We start from the raw sequence: 4,761 nt of genomic DNA on the forward strand, positions 1-4,761 counted from the left end.
TGTTGTTGGCCTGATTGCGCATGCGCCTTACCGTTACTCCCAGGTTCTGCGGGATTGGCTCCCTGGCTTCTGTTGTGGGGCACGCGTTGCTAGGTGACAGCGCACCGAGTTCTAGGTTGCTAGGGGAGGTCTGATTTGTTAGAGGCAGTTGGCACCAAGTGCTCAGTCGCTGTTCACCTCGCTGCGGGTCCAGTTGCCGCTCCTGTTCTGTGTCCCGATCCAGCCCCAAATCCCGTTTCCTCTCCAGCTCCCACCAGCAGCTTCGACCTGAGGCCTAGAATATGTTCAGGCCACGTGGGTTAAGGGCCGCTGGGCCCTTGATTGGCTGGTGTTTTCTCAGCCACTTCGCAGTGTTCATGCTCACCTTCTGCAGTTACGCTCTGTATCATACTTCCAGAGTGACCTTCAGCAGCGTTAAAATGAGTGTTGTCCATCAGCGGCTACCATACGATGCCCCCAGGTTGTCTCCGGATACCACAAACGTTTCCCTGAATACGAAGCAAGCCATCCTTCTGTGGGGATCTTTGGATACCATCTTCCTCTTCTCCCATGCGTTGGGGCTTTACATCAATGGCGGAATTGGAAAGCGGATCAGACCATGGAAGGTCATGGCCCTAGGTATGTGCTCCTCAGGCCTCGTGTCCTTAGGCTTTGGCACCCTAACCAAGTTCCTCTACTTTTACAACAAATGGTTTTACTTTTCTGTGTCGGTGGTCACTGGCTTGCTGGAATCCACCGGCTGGCCCTGTGTGGTGGTCATCATGGAGAGATGGTTTGGCATAACTAGTCAGGGCATTATATTTGGACTCTGGAGTGCCTGTGCCTCCATAGGCACCACCTATGGAGTGTATCTGTCGGCTTTGTTTCTACAGTATAGCTATGAATACACCTTCGTGGTAATTGCTTCCATACAGTTTGGTTCAGGATTGTTCGCCTTCCTTGCCCTTTGGTTATCACCTCAAGAATCTGGCCCCATCTATGCAGAGGACATAGATGATTCTGAAGAAGACTTCGAAAGGCTGCTAATGGACTATGAAAATACCAATATCAACCACATTGAAGACATTGGGCCTTTAGACTTACATGATATGGGTGGGCAAGGAGATCGTGAAGTCTTTGCTGATGATGCTAGTGACCCTAGAGTTTCATTCTATTCCCTGGCTTATAACAGCAAAAAGCTAATGAATTATTCCTTCTTCTTCTGGTTGCCCTTTTATCTAAACAGCAGCTTTTTGCGTGGGGAAGTTAAGGTCAGCAAGATTTCCTTCTGGTATGATATTGAAGGAATTTTAGATGGAACATTTCAGGGCTTCCTCATAAGTACGTCCCAGAAGAAATCTCTGTTAGCTGGTTGTGTGTTTCTGGTCCTTGTGTCCCAGTTTGGGTGTCGCCATATTTCCCCAAACAAAACTTTAAATATACTGCTAATGGCAATCACAGGGCTTTTCATTGCTGGGCTCCCAGATGTAGTAGGTTCTGACATCTCCAGCGATCTAGGTTTCCAGGAAGAAATGCAAGGGAGCAGAGAGGCCTTAGCCACAGTTACAGGCATTTTAGACAGAACTGTTAGCATGGGCACAGCAGTGGGGCAGTATTTAGTATCTTTAATCCAAGACAAACTAGGATGGATGTGGCTTTCCTATTTTTTGGTGCTCATCTCAGGTTGTACCATTCTCTTAATTTCCATGCTATTACTGAGGGAAGTAAGAGATTTTGTACAAAAAAGGAGAACCCATACAGTTAGAGAATGATCACTTTCAGAGAAAGGCTTCCCAGAACAACAGGGAGAAAGATCAATTCTGTTTTCATTTGCTTTCATTCATTAAGTGGGACTGGGGGTGGGGTGGAGGGTTATGGGTGTACAACTTGAATCAACACCAGCAATGTGAGTCACTTCAGAAGCAGACAGACCAACAACCAAGATGAAACATAGGAACTGCACATACTACAGGACTGTACTGAATGTGGCCATGCCTTTTGTTTTAATTACCATTTTTTGCTTGAATTTGTGGGCTACTCATTACTTTTGTTTCCTACTTCTGGCTCTTCATCTAGCCTCTGATTCTTGTTTTATGTACAATGGCATGATTAAAGAAGAAAAACTGATTTGTATTAGTTGTCTGCTAATAATAATAATAAAACAAAAGTTAAACAAACATGTCGTTACTGTTTGCCATTATTCTGTTTTTGTTTCGTGTGGTAATGAATTAAAGGAATAAATGATTTCTCCATGTAAGGTACAGCAGCTAGGTTGGCATTTCCCTTGAACTCTACCTTCCTAGAAAAATGATACTACCCCCTCAATTCTTATGGGAAAAATCATATTTCATGCTTAAAAATGAAACTGCTTATCAATCTGGCCTTCATTTTTACTTAATGCCAATCTTTTCATTCACCACCTCTGACTCCTGGAAGTACTTAGTAACCGTCCTTTTCAAAGGACAAACACAGTAGATAAATTACTTTGATGAGGGTGACTAAAGTAGGCAATGAATGACCCAAACGTGGTATGCATGGACTTGAATGTTGAATGGGAATGAGTTAGCATCCTTGGCCCTGTTTTTAGTGGCTTGATCTCTGTTCTAAGTCAGTTTCCTAAGCAGTTTCATTGAAGATTTAGAATTGGAGGGAGGGAAGGAAGTGACTTTGCTCAGGATAGAGGGGTAGATTACATTTGAAAATTATATTAGCAAAGGGGTCAGACCTGGTAAGTCACCATTCTATAGAAAAATTCAGACAGTCTCCACACTGTACATTCCCAATGCCAGACACCATCCTTAAAGTTGCTTTGTATTTATGAATATATTTCAAATTATGGAAGCTAGCTAGAATGGGAAAGAGTACAGTCTGGGAATTTGTAGCCTCTTTCTATGATCTGCTACATTTATGCATATGGAGGCACAAATCAATGTTATTTTTATCAATCTAGTTTTCAATCAGCTATTACTGATAAAAAAAACTTTGTGAACAAAGAGGATCCTAGGTCCACAGAGATCATCTATTTTAATCCTCTCTTTTTACATCTGAGAAAATTGAGGATAAGGGTGGTTTAAGGAGTTGACCCCCTGTAGCAACAAGCACCCCAGGGGTCCCCAGGGTGGCTGCCAACACAGGTTATTGGATCTGCTTTGATAAAGGAAAGCAACTCAAAATGGGTTAACAAGCTTACTTTAATCAGTCAAATATGTATCATTGACCTAGTTCAGGGGAAAAGGGTCAGCACCCCGAACTTCAGAGTATACAGACAGAATTATCAAAACAGAAAAACAGATCAAGTAGACAGGTTTCCAAACTGTCCAACCATTACATCCATACCAAATCAACATCTGGGTTTTTCAAAGCCGGGGGGGGGGGGGCTCTCAACAATGGCTTCCCAGAGTCTCATCTGAACAAATCACAGAACACTTCTCAAAGTGAGCCCCAAAGCAAAGCCTCACATCAGGGATTATATAGCCTTCTCCTGGGTCAGAGAATGTAACCACCCTCTTGACTCACTGGCCAATCACACAGCATCAAGGTGTGGGCATTCCTGAAAACCAAGCCTTCTGCCACAGGCTCCATGTGACCACATTCAGCCTATTAGGAGGCAGAGTATATTTTCAAATCAAGGAAAATTCTCACAGTCTCTTAAGCCTATCAAAGGGCCTAGGGGCAGGGAAGATCTTTAAATTTGCTTTTCCATTACACTTCTCAAAGGTGTGGAGGTAACATATGGAATGCCGAGTCCAGGGAACAAGATGTAGGCCAATTTGGCTAAAATGGAGAGTCATTTAAGAAGAGTCATAAAAATAATTTTGAAAAGATAGAATGGAGTCATATTGTAAATGTACCTTTAAATGCAAGCTGAGCTGTTTGTATTTTATACTAGAGACCATAGGGAGCCACAGCAGGTCCTTGAGCAGCAGACTGACATGGTCATATTTGTGCTTTAGAGGGATTAATTTGGGATCTGTGTAGAAATGAGACTGGCAGATGGGATTCCATTTAGGAGGCTAGGCCCATATTCCTAGTGAGATGTGATAAGGACTGGGACATGGGTAGTAGCTGTGTAAGAACAGAGAAGGGAATGAATGTGAGAGAAATAGTAGAGCAGAACTGACAAGATTTGACAAGGTGAGTAAGGGATGGAGATCACAGGATCTGAGACTTGGAGCTGGAGGAACCTAAGAAGCCATCTCTTCCAATTCCATCGTTTTGTAGGCCCAGGGAGGGGTAGGAAGCATCAGACGTGGGTGTTAAATCCAAGTCTTCTGCCTCCAGAATCTGTGCTCTGCCCACCTTATCACATATCTTCCAAGGTGGAGATTCTCTTCCCACATGCCATCCTGCCTGTCTGTTCAGAAAACTACATGGGATGTCTTTTGTTCATTCTGACTCAGTCGTCCGCAGGTTTGCATACCAATCCTACTGTCCCCCCAAAGGACACTTTGCTTTTGCACTCTCAGTATTTTCTCATAAATCAGAAAACTATGTGAAATGGCCCCAATGAGATCATTTCGTGAGTTACTTGGTCACATGTATAATGTTGACTAGCTCTAATACAGGTTGTTCAAATACATTTTTCCTATGACTTGTTTGGGAACCTGGAGCCCATTTCAATGACTTCAACTTTCTCATGATTTTTAGAGTGCCTCTTTGGTCTTCCCTACTACTTGAATAATTGTAAATATTTTTTTAATTCCTTGGAGCTACCATTTTTATTTTTAGAAATATCCCCCAGCAACATTTCTGGATATGCTGATCTTCCCTACCCCACATACA

The 4,761-nt window shown here is 43.1% G+C and overlaps 1 pseudogene; it reads left to right on the forward strand.

Moving 5' to 3' along the window:
* Nucleotides 1–419: 419 nt before the first annotated feature.
* On the forward strand, nucleotides 420–1,751 carry LOC138143978 (sugar phosphate exchanger 3 pseudogene; annotated as a pseudogene).
* The last annotated feature ends 3,010 nt before the right edge of the window (nucleotides 1,752–4,761 follow it).

This window comes from Petaurus breviceps, unplaced genomic scaffold, assembly GCF_028583685.1.
Source record: "Petaurus breviceps papuanus isolate PSGF00001 unplaced genomic scaffold, PetGlider_PUasm1.0 90681, whole genome shotgun sequence".
In the NCBI taxonomy this organism is placed as follows: Eukaryota; Metazoa; Chordata; class Mammalia; order Diprotodontia; family Petauridae; genus Petaurus; species Petaurus breviceps.